Below are 12,173 nucleotides of genomic sequence, written 5' to 3'. Positions count from 1 at the left end.
CTTCTCACCCCTGGGGCTGCCGCTCCTCCACGCTGGTCCTTTTCACTCATCTTTGAAATCTGAAGCCTCCAGGTAGACTTGCAGTGATGACCCGCAGCCAGGAATAAATCCCATATTAAAACAATAGTCCTTTTTTAAACTCTCTATGTCTTGTTAGAGGGTTATCCTTATTACTTACTGTAGGCGTTTCCAACAGGCCACGGCCCTGGGGCCTCCAGGAAGGGAGAGCCTTTGTTTCCAATAGTCATTACATTCAAAGATGTCTTAACCCCACAGACCACTCCGCCTCTCTCTCCCCTTCCTCCTGATCCTCCGAGAGCTCCAGACAGCAGAGTTCAGGCTCTGTGAAAAGCTTCTTTCATGAACAGAAGCAATTAATCGACTCTCCCTTGAAGTAATTCAGGCCTGTACAGGGGGGCAGCCTGGTGTCGGGGGCTGGCCGGATGAGGGTAGTTCCCTGGGGATGCGGGCTCAGGGCCAGAGCATCAGGAAAACTCAAACCCAAAACTGCAAAGGTGGCAGGAAGAAGGAAAATCAATAAAGACCTGACGAGATCTATTAGAACAATATCAACAAAGCAGGAAAGAAACAGAACTTTTTTTCACCTCTGCCTCCTGGAATATTATTGGAAAACGAAGATGACGGTCAGACAACCCACGAACATATTCTGTATGCTCTTCCATTCATACTCATTTCCTCACCTACCTACCCCTTGATTTATCTTCTTAAAAAAGACATATCTGGGGACCTGAGCAGGTTTTTTAGTTGAATGTAGCATGTGTGGTAACAACTGCAAAAGTAATGTGTATCTCCGCCAACCCATTCAAAAGATGAAGAGAAATGTGCATGGGTATTGCTGTCTGTAGATCTTCCGCAGCAGCTAACTTTTCTTACTGGACTGTCTTTACTTTTAGAAATGTCTCAGATGTCCGTTGTAGTTCTAAACGCATCAAATATCCAGAGCACGGTTTACGTAGTATTTTATCTGAACCCTGAGTTAGGTCAGAATGGGATAAACCAGCAGAACTGCACTTGATGAGACCTGCCACCATGCATCCCCTTCAGAATGACCTTTCTTGACCTTCTTGTCACTTAATCCAAACCTCCCAGGTGGCCCAAGAGGGATCTCTTCTAATCTCTTGGACAGTCTGTGGTCACAAACCTTCTTGGTCACCACCTTTTCCACTTTTCCTGCAGTTTCCCCGCCTTCTTCTCTTGTCCCCATCACCGTCATTTTCCGTGAGAGAGCTCAAGTTCTTCCCAAGGTATGTGGTGTGGCCTGTCCAGCTTGTTCTGGGGTCAGCAGGATTAAGATAGAGCCATGCGATTAAACAGAAACTCCCAGTTCTATCAGTGCAGCAGGCTGTTGGCACACGGACGTGCAACCAGCAACTCATTTCACCTGCAGTAGAAAGAAAATGAGAGCATGTGCACCAATGAAAGCCTAAGAAACACTCCCACTGGCTCCTATATTTCCAACTCCTTTTCTATCTAAAATTTCCTAATAGCTCTTTGAATCAATCCAGAATGTTCCAGAATCCTATTATCACTGGTCCTCTCAGTAGGAAAAAATCCAGCTGCTCCAAACTGAAAGTCCTATACGTTACACCCCCAGTAATGGGTCTTACCCTCCTGTCTCACCCTCCTCTCATTTAATCTCGCTGCCTTGGAAGCCAGACCCAGCAGCTAGTGGTCATCTTAGACCCAGAAGACTGACGCTGGGAGATAAGATAGATGGGTCCTCGCCCAAATTCCCCCACTAACCGATAATGAGACCCAGATCTTGCTGAGGAGAATGTAGGTCATTGAACATCTCTGGTCCCCAGTTTTCCCATCTGTGGATTGGGACTAGTTTGCTACTGGGACTAGTCTAAGATTCTAGAAGATCCTCATGAAAATAGTTTCGTCTTACTGTCTTCTTCTTATGCTAAGCTCTTCTTTACAAGCACCAAATAGATTGAGTTTAGAAACTGAAAAATTAGGGAATAGGTAGACATGCAAGAGCTCAGGAAGTTGATTGGGAAGCCCCTGTGGGACAGGCGAGAGCGTGGTTCCTGTGTTGTTTGTGCTGCCAGCTTCTTAGGACCCTGAGCGTTATCTCCATTCACAGCTGGTTTGACAGTTTCCAGCGCCTGCCAAGGAGAGGGCCCCACCCGGTAGGGATGCAGATAGTTAGAAGACTCTCTGATCACAGTCCTGTCACAAAGGCTGCATTCCATAGCTCTCCTGACTCGACTCCATTTTATTCTTGAAGCAATGCATGGCCTTATGCAGACCTGGGCCTTCAGAAGCAGAGTTTTAAAGTGATTTCACCCGAGTCGGCAAATGCACCTTCACTTACAAATCTCACCAAGCCTAAGCTCACGTTTGTACCAAACTGCGTAGCTGCTTTTCTGGATGTCTCGAGATATAAAGAGAGAGGTGGGAGAAGACATGTGGTGACCAGAGGGAGAGTCCAAGATGTTGAGAAGGTTCCAGTGAAGAGATTAGGGCAGAATTGAGATTTTCTCAGCCCTGGGATCATTTCAAAAGCATTCCATGGGAATAGCTTCTGATTCCCTCTGCCAATCAAAACAGAATATGATATTCTCCATATTTTTCTGCTTAATATCAAAATGGCCTCTACCTATTTCCTCAGTAATGCACTTCACTTGTTCATGCATTAAAGGCTCTGAAGCCAGAAATGTCTGAATTTGGCCTTCACCTGAAAGACAGTCGGTTGATTGTTAAGGGCGTGTTGGCTGTATGTTTGGTTTTCCATGAACCCTCATATCATGTTGAACTCAGTCAAGGTACAAACCTACAGAAACAACAGTCAAGTTGCCACAATGAAAAGAAACCTACACAGTAGGGCACTCTGAAATGGACTACACATTTCTTACAGTTTATGTTTCTGCCAAGCAAAGTGTGTTTTGAGTAAAGCTTCTCTCACAATCTGTGACTTAGAGTTGTAAGTGTCTTCTAGATGTGTTGCGTATCCCTTCATTGTTTCAGGTGTGGAGTGACAGTTCTCCATGTGATGTTCTTTTGCTCTAAATATTGACCATTCCTCCTATCAATGGAGTCTCACCAACCGGCATAGCCATTGCCAGGGCTGACTTCTGCTTGCTCAACCAAGACCTTGATCCAGTTTAGTAATCCCAAGATTTTGAATGACAAGGATACAGTTCATGGGCCATAGTTTCAGGCTAACAGCACTGGGTGGAGGAAAGAGCTGGGCAGAACACCCCCTGATCTCTTGTCATCTCATGTCATCTCATCAATAAATATTTATTGAATAACTTGCATGTGCTAGGTTGAGGCGCTGTGCTGTGTGTAGGTAGTTAACCCTTTGCAGGACTTAAATAAGGGCAGGGAAACAGGGAGAATGAAAGAGAAAGCATCTATAATGGGGGGGGTTCTCCTACTGATCCCCATTACCTGTTGTTACCCCTGCCCTATAAACACAAAGTGTTATTTTCCCAAATTTAAAAGAAATAAACATATATATGGAATCTAAAAAAAAAAAAAGGGTTCTGAAGAACCTAGGGGCAGGAATAAAGACACAGACATAGAGAATGGACTTGAGGATACGTGGAGGGGGAAGGGTAAGCTGGGACGAAGTGAGAGAGTGGCATGGACCTATATACACTACCAAATGTAAAATAGATAGCTAGTGGGAAGCAACTGCATAGCACAGGGAGATCAGCTCGGTGCTTTGTGACCACCTAGAGGGGTGGGATAGGGAGGGTGGGAGGGAGGGAGACACAAGAGGGAGGAGATATGGGGATATATGTATATGTATAGCTGATTCACTTTGTTATAAAGCAGAAACTAACACACCATTGTAAAGCAATTATACTCCAATAAAGATGTTAAAAAAAAAAAAAAAAGAAAGAAGGAATAGCCTACCATGGGCAGAGCAGGAACTACTCAGAAATTGAGAATATCTTTGACAGGAGGAGAAAGCCCCTCAATTGCTTGGCCTTTGTTGGAGGGACTACTAACTAGTACATACTTGGAAAATGAGAAAAACGGAGCCATACGTGTGCTATTTCTTTAAATATCCTGGCGGGAAACCAAGCTAAGGTGTTAAAAGAATCAGCAGCCAAGATCACCCCATCTTTATAGAGGTGTTCGTTTTATTTTTAATTGGAGTATAGCTGCTTTACACTGCTGTGTCCATTTCAGCTATACAGCAAAGTGAATGCATAAAATAGAGGAGTTCAGTTTTAAAGTCCCAGTTTCTTCTGGGGCATTCTTCTTATGGCCTGAAACTAGAGGCGGGGGCTGGGAAGTCGGTTCAGAGCAGGCAGCGGCTGGAGTCCTCTCTGGAGCAGAGTCAGCAAATCCCCCAGCTGCTGCCACGTCCTCAGGCCTCAGCTTCCCAGGGTGTTTCCTTTCTGTGTTTGAAGACCTGTGACGAAGTCACAGCAGATAAGCCACCCAGAAAACAGGTTCTGACAGTCAGTGGCAGGCGCTTTTCAGATTTCAGTTTAAAACCAGTGCGTGGTAAAGCGTCTCAAAGCTGCAAAAGACCTTTGGGTGCTGGGGCCTGAGGGGCAGAGCAGAGAGAAGGTGGCTGTCGGTGCCCCTCCGCCCTCCCCGCCAGAGTCGCGCCTTCCTTTTTGCCCCTGGCTTTCTCCTCCTTACCTCCAACTGGCAAAACACACTCACCTCCTTTCTCCCTTCCGCTCCCCCACCTCCCGTCCTCTTGTCTCCTCTTGACTCTAGCAGTGTACGGGGACAAGCTTGACAGGGCCCTTGGGACTAAGGAATGCGCTGACTGTGCCTGCTGGGGAGGCCCAGGGGAGGGGGAATGGGGAGAAGGGGAGTGGGTGCAGGAGCTGTGAGCTCTAGACCATTGGCTTTTTTTTTTTTTTTTTTTTGCGGTACGCGGGCCCCTCACTGTTGTGGCCTCTCCCGTAGCGGAGCGCAGGCTCAGCGGCCATGGCTCACGGGCCCAGACGCTCCGCGGCATGTGGGATCTTCCCGGACCGGGGCACGAACCCGTGTCCCCTGCATCGGCAGGCAGACTCTTGACCACTGCACCACCAGGGAAGGCCTAGACCATTGGCTTTGACACAGCTCCCCGTGCTGGGCGAGATTTCCAGCTCCTTCCTGACTCCTGCACCTGATGGGATGGGCACCACGGGCATGAGGTCTGAGCGAGGCCCATCTCTGAGGCAGAAGTCTTAGAGCTCGATGCTTGACTCCTGGAAGGCAAGGAAGCCCACAGTGAGGTCCCGGAATTCATTGACCGGGGGGAGCAGACACACCTCTCCGTGCCTGCCGAGGGCCCTACTTGGTGCAGAAGGCCAGCAGGTGCCTTCCACTCAGATTTAACTGCTGAGGTTGCAGAGGTTGCCCGCTCTCTGCCTACCCTGCCACCTCCGTGCTCACTTTGTGCCAAGAGTGCCCAGAACCAGGAGGGAGAGAAAGCAGCCCTCAGCCCTCTGTTCAGACCCGCACAGGGTTTAACACCGGCTAGGGGCCCACCCTAGAAGCTGGGGTGCTTCTAAGAAGCTGCTGGGTCCTAAGCAGCTTTCAGGTGCCTGGCGAGTGACTGGCCGGGCAGCTCACAGGGGCCAAGTCGTCGAAAGCCAGGGATGGGCTAGAGCAGGTACAAACCAGTTCCTCAGAGCCCATCATTTCAGGAATTCTGTGAGCCAAAAATGGTTGAGAAACAGCCATTATAAAAGATTAAAATATGTGAAAGTACAATTAAATTATATTTAGAAACAAAGGTAATAAATATTCTAAACTCATCACTTTCTAATTATTTTACTCCATTTTAGTATTATCTATGCCCTTGAGGTAATCGACACCTGTTGTGTCTGTATGGGAGAAAAACCCCGTGATGCTGGGCTACTGAGCACTACTTCCCAGCTGCAGGTCAGTGACATCACCTTTGTAGCTTGAAATCAGCCATGGTGGGAATATTCACACCACGGATATTGACAAATGCTACAAATCAGACTCCTCCTCCGAGACAGTGGTTCATCATGTGCCTACATGCCGCTACCTAGGGCCCCCTGACCAGTACATGGCCACCCATTGCATAGACCCAGCCCACACCAAATTGAGTCCCATGGGTTTGCGGCTCAGCATTGCCCGTAAACCCAAGGGAGGGAAAGACAGCAATTTCAGTCTCCTGTGGTACACAAAGGGTTTCTTTCTGCGTTTGTATTGATTCAGAATAAGACCCACAGTGCAGAGAATCCACCACTCTCTATAAGTATTGTTCCTTCAGGAAGGATGTACAGCAAACTGGCTATTATATGCTGTGCAAACAAAAATAAATTTGTTTGAAGTTACAAAGTGTCTCCCCTCTCACACCCTGGTAGACGTTGAAGAAGGAAACTCCTTCCTTGCCTTTGACATTCACCAGGCCTACCTAGATAGAACTGGACAGATTGGCTTAATCTCGTCTCCTCTGCTATCGTTATACGTTTATTGGACTTAGTCTATGTCCTAAATCAAACAAAAGAAAAAAGAAATGTTCTTTCTTGATATGTGCTTTCGTACCATCCAAAATGCGGTTCTGTATCCTTGTCCTGATCCAAGAACACACTGAATAGACCATACATCCTTCACTAATGTCTACGTACTGTAAATAAAGTCCTGGAAGAGTTTGTTCTTTCAGGTGAACCTCCATTTTGGACACATGTTAAACCAACAATCCACTCTCCTTTGCAATGAGATCTTGGCAGTGGTCCTCTCCTTGGTTTTGGCACTTGGGCGTTTTGTTTTGTCTTGTTTCTCTTCTGTTTTTACTGCTCTGTAAGCCCTCCTGCTATGAATATTCCCGTTACCCCAAGTGTACCTTATATATGTGCTGCATGTGTGAACCCCAATAAATTCTGTTTCGGGTTTCTAGAGTTTTTCTCTTAAGTACAGCTGGTCCTGTTGTGAACTCACCTTTCTGGTATGCCTCTCTGTGTCTGATTCCCGTATTGCCAAAATGTTTGACCAAGTGTGTTTTAACAAATGCCCGAGACAGCCATGCGTATCCTTGTGTGAGTGAGGGCATGCTCCATGTGGGATGACTCGTGTACAGCATAAATCTATCAGCCGTGGACATGTGTATACATTTGTGTGCCAGACACCTACCATTCATGTAACAGCTGCAAAGATATTTAATGGACATCAGATGAATAAAAGAGCATTTATGCTCCATTATATTCAAATAAAGGTTGCTGTGTGACTGACTTCCCTTGCAAGCATGAATTGACCCTTAAAAAAATAAGTACTTTTTTTTAAACGTCCTTGGGCATAAGGAAAACCTGTTTCCCTTGCTTCAGGCTTATTTGAATTGTTTCTGTGGACTGGTGTCATGAGTATTGATGTAATGTTTGATTTCACAGGCGTACTTTCCACTTGTTAAGCCAGGACCAATGGGAAGAAAGTGTTTGCTGGAGAGTTTGTGGCAGAGGAGATGCTGTGTTCTTCTGCCCCAGTGCAGGAATGGCAAACTGATTTTCATCTAGCGTATTGACTCCAACTGACTGGTAGTGTCTGCTTGGAACATTAGTTTGAGGAACATGATGAGAAAAAGTGCTGTATTTTATAGCATTGGCATTGGAGGCAGAAACACAAACTGCCTGCCGTGGACTTGCTAATCCCCAAAGAATAACTTTTGACGGCATTTAACAGAAGACCCAGCTTCAAATATCTTTACTAATAAAGGGAATTGTTATTTCACATAACAATTACAAGATTGGTTATGGTATGGCTTGGCAACATCACTGAAGACCCAGGTTCTCTGCATCTTTTAGGTCAGCCATCCTCAGCATACTGGCTTTTGTCCCCTTGTGGGCATGAGGTGGTTCCAGCCATTCTAAACATCAGATTTTCACAGAAAAATCCAAGGGCCAGAAGAGGGACCATCCCCTCTTTATGATCCTTTCTAAGATCAAGGAGAACATTCTCAGAATCCTCCAGCAGACGTGCCCCTCTGTCTCACTGGTTGGATTTGCATCATTTGCCTACTCCTAAACTAATCACTAACAAGGGGAATATAATTACCATAACTGGCTTAGACTAATCAAGACTTACCTCCCCCCAGAGAGCTTGGAAGGAGCTCACTCTTCCCTAAAGCACATGACTGAACAAAACTTGGGCTCAGTGAGCAAGGGAGAAGGAAGGTTGCTGCTGAGTAGGCGAGCAGCAAGGCCATGATCTCTAGAACCGAACTGTGCTACCCAACACTGCAGCCACATGTAGCTATTTATACTTAAACTTGAAATGACTAAAATTAAAAAGAATTCAGTTTCTCAGTCAGTCACACTTAGCCACATGTCAGGAGCTCAACGACCACAGGACTAGTGGCTGCCATATTGGACAGCATGAATATAGAACGCTTCATCAAGGTTGTGCACTCACTCCCCTCTGAGGGCTATTCCTTCTCCTGGGCCCTGCTTGCGCCTCTCCCAAGTTCTCTCCCCCAGGCTAGATCCTCTCTTTTTGCTCTAACAACTTTGTTTCCCCTTTTCCTTCCCCACAGCAGACTGGAAATCCCTAGCCCATCACCCCACACAGGTCTTCCCCCTTTCTCTAGGCCCCTAGCCCACCTGATCTAGAACCTATTCAGTATTTAAGAAAAGTTGCCCTCCACCCCCCTTTCCTTTCTTTCCTGTTTCATGATAAGGATAGTACAGGAGGGGGAAAAGAAGACTCCAGAGGCTAAAAACCCCTAGTGATCTCAGGGATGATGGCAAGCACAGGAACTCACCAGAAGATGCTGGGTTGCAGATGAGCTTGGCAAGGATCATTGTGAGGTATCTGAGGGGAGCATCCACAGGCCTGGCCTGGACCAGTGGCTGCGAAATCCCATATGTGAAACTCCTAGCAGTCAGTGTGTTAAAACAAGGCAACCTCCATTGTGAAGGAGTATCTTTTTCTGCTTATTGAAGTCCATTGTAGTGAAGTCACCATCATTATCTGTATCAATTTGCTAGGGCTGCCATAACAAAATACCACAGACTGGTACAGGCTCACACAACGTGAATTTATTTTCTCACAGTGTTTAAGGCTGAAACTCTAAGATCAAGGTGTGGACAGGGTTGGTTTCTTCTGAGGCCTCTCTCCTTGGTTTTAGATGGCTGTCTTTTTTTTTTTTTTTTTCAGTATGCAGGCTTCTCACTGTTGTGGACTCTCCCGTTGCGGAGTACAGGCTCCGGATGCGCAGGCTCAGCGGCCATGGCTCACGGGCCCAGCCGCTCCACGGCATGTGGGATCTTCCCAGACCGGGGCACGAACCCATGTCCCCTGCATCGTCAGGCAGACTCTCAACCACTGCGCCACCAGGGAAGCCCTAGATGGCTGTCTTTCTGTGTCATCCTATGGTCTTCTCTTGATACATGTGTGTCTTAATCTCCTCTCCTAATAAGGGCACCAGTCATATTGGATTAGGACTCACCCATATAACCTCATTTTAACTTAGTTACCTCTTTAAAGACCTTATCTCCAAATGCAGTTGCATTCTGAGGTACCAGGGGTTAGGACTTCAACATATGAATTTCAGGTGGGACACAATTCAGCCCATAACATTAACCCAAATGCTACTTATTTTATTGTGTGTGTGTATAGTGTGTAGAATTGTATTATACGTATATACGGGTACAGAATGTAATTGAATGCACCTGTGGTCACGGGAGCGTAGCTGTGTGGACGTGTTCACTCTTTTGGGTGCCGTTCATGCAGAGGGGGACATAAAGACAGAGGTTGAGGAATACCCCTTGATCCCCACACTCATAAGCCAGAAAACAGCTAACTCTGAGGGACACCCAGGACGGGCTATGTCAGGCTGTTCTTAGACCAGTGACTCTTCGCCTCCTTCAGCCTCTCTGCTTCTTAGAATTCCAAATGAGACCTTGCTCTCTCTGTACAATCATTTTCTCTAATCCCAGAGTCCATGGGCACGTCTTTCCCGCCCCGCAGGGCAGCCTCTGAGCAAAGCACCCGCTCTGGGGGCCTGTCCCTGGTGAAGCGTCCTTCAGCCTGTGCGCTGGTTGGTTGCCAGAGGACGCAGAAGGAGGAACATTCCTGGAGCTGGGGTAGCCCACTCAGCCTATTGTCACCGCAGTCCCTTTGTTCAGCGGGAGAAGAGATGCATCGTCACCTCCTGTAATTTGCAGTCTGGACACCAGATGGAGAAGTGAAAATCATAAAGAAGGCGAGTTCCTGAAAGGAAGGCAACCTCCAGCCCTGCAGCTGCTGCAACTCCCTGGGGCCAGAGTGAATGAGCTGGTGTGACCTGGGATCACAGAGGACACAGTGCGCTTCAACCCTGACCCCAAGTGCACCGGCCGCCACCTGCCTTCAGTCATGTTTCTGTGTCCACTGCTCAAAAGCCCATGGGGCGGCAGAACAGGCCACCTGTGCAGCAGCCTCGCTCTCACACCTGCTCACCTCTGCATCCTCACTCCTAAGGTGGCACCAGAATTCCCTTTGGACCGAGATGTCCAAGGAAATCTCATCAGCAAATTCAGTTTGGGATGGGGCTGTACGGAAAGCTACTGCACAGTGCAAAAGGCTAAGTGATTCGTAAGTTGCCCCCAGCCCTCTTTTGCTCAGTGTAAACATTGGACGAATCCCACTGCAAGCTGGTGGCCACCCTCTCTCAGGGACTTTGCTGTGCTGTTGCACCCTCTTCAGCCTCCGCGGCCTGCCTTGGAGGACACCTGCAGCCTCCCATCCCCATTACAGGATGCCTGTAGCACTTTCTAAAGTGCCGGCAGCTGACTTTTCCAGAAAAGAGGCCCCATGTCCCCATCCACGCTGAGGACTGGGGGACCTTCCTATGCTAAGAGCATGATGAGTTTGGGCAGAGTCAGTTCCAGGGTTGGGTTTGGGTCCTCTTTAAGATGATACCCAATTTTAAACAAAAAACTAGCTACAAAAGTAACTGTTGAGAATGAGATAAACGCCCGCAATTTACAAATTTTTAAAAACTGACAAATATCACAGACTGATATTCCAAATGAGACCTTGCTCTTTCTGTACAATCATTGATACATGTGTGTCTTAATCTCCTCTCCTAATAAGGGCACCAGTCATATTGGATTAGGACTCACCCAAATAACCTCATTTTAACTTAGTTACCTCTTTAAAGACCTTTTCTCCAAATGCTTCAACCCTGACCCCAAGTGCACCGGCCGCCACCTGCCTTCAGTCATGTTTTTGAATGGCCTTAGCCAGGGCTCTGCCGTTCATCCTGCTGGATCAGAGATGCTCCAGACACAAAATCCAGAAAAATAATATAACAGCTTGTATTAATTCACTGCCTGACACACCTCTCTAATTTTTGTCTATATTTTTGGCTGCATTCTCTTTGATTGCCTCTTTATATGACAACAGTTTTGCAATATCATTACCTAGAGGGAATAGAAAGATAAAAATTAGTTTTGATTACTAATAGTTTTTCTGAAAAGTTTCATGTTTCTTCTCCATTTCTGCATACTTCCTGTGCTGAAGACACAGGCAACATTCATAGTCGCAATCCAATCTCTGCCAGTACGTTCATGAGGCCAGGTGAGTGGGCGCAGGGGACAGGAGTATTCCTGGAAGCCGTCCCTTCAGTGGGACAGCTAGGGATAACCAGACAATCACAGAAGTGTTTGCGAGCCAAGTCAGAATAACCCACCATAACCTATATGGGAAGCGAATTGAAAAAGAATGAATACATGTACATGTATAACTGAATCACTATGCTGTACACTTGAAACTAACACAACAGTGTAAATCAAGTCTACTCCAATAAAATTTTAAAAAAAGAAGAACCCACCAAACCCTAACTGAATATATCCCAACTCGAATTCCTCTCAGCCACATCCCCACACTGCCTGGCTCTGCACCAAACCAGGGCAAGCTTGAGGGAGGGAAGACGAAGTGGAAGGAAATGGTAACTAAGGAAATAATCTATAATTTTGCAATTTATTTTTTTGTTTTGCAAATTTTTAAAGAACATATGACCATGTGAACACATTGCTAGGGCCCTCCTATGCCTTGGAAGGGACCCATGCAAATGGGGGGCTCTGAGGCTGAAGCTTCATTAGTTTATGGTGAACACTCCTCTGAGTTTTGACATCACACAGATGTGGGTTTGAATCCGGACTCCGCCACTTAGCAGCTATGAGGGCACGGCGGAGGTTAGTCTTAGTGTTCATGACACAGCTGTACATTAGAAATAA

Source organism: Hyperoodon ampullatus (assembly GCF_949752795.1).
Source record: "Hyperoodon ampullatus genome assembly, chromosome: 4".
In the NCBI taxonomy this organism is placed as follows: domain Eukaryota; kingdom Metazoa; phylum Chordata; class Mammalia; order Artiodactyla; family Ziphiidae; genus Hyperoodon; species Hyperoodon ampullatus.
This window is presented reverse-complemented; position numbering follows the sequence as displayed.